This window comes from Terrapene carolina, unplaced genomic scaffold (genome assembly GCF_002925995.2).
Source record: "Terrapene carolina triunguis isolate 2854851 unplaced genomic scaffold, T_m_triunguis-2.0 Scaffold58, whole genome shotgun sequence".
NCBI classification, from domain to species: domain Eukaryota; kingdom Metazoa; phylum Chordata; order Testudines; family Emydidae; genus Terrapene; species Terrapene triunguis.
The window spans coordinates 48,537,703-48,538,164 of NW_020664409.1; positions in this window are offsets into that span (position 1 = coordinate 48,537,703).

Genomic DNA, 462 nt, shown 5'->3' on the forward strand with positions numbered 1-462 from the left:
GAGCTGTAACAGTAGGGTTACCATATTTCAACAATCAAAAAAGAGGACGGTGGGAGCCCCGCCCTAGCCCCACCCCTGCCCCTCCCACTTCCCGCCCCCGTTCTGCCCCCCTCAGAACCTCCAAACCCCCCCGCTCCTTGTCCCCTGACTGCCCCCTCCTGAGACCCCTGCCCCTAACTGCCCCCCAGGACCCCACCCCCTACCTAAGCCTCCCTGCTCCTTGTCCCCTGACTGCCCCCTCCTGAGACCCCCCCCCATCCTAACTGCCCCCCTAGGACCGTACCCCCTACCTGTCCCCTGACTGCCCAAAACCTTATCCACACCCCCACCCCCGACAGACCCCCGGGACTCCCACACCCCATCCAACCACTCCCCGCCCCCTGACAGACCCCCTCCCCAGAACTCCCGACCCATCTAAACCCCCCTGCTCCCTGACCCCTGACTGCTCCGATCCCTCTCCCC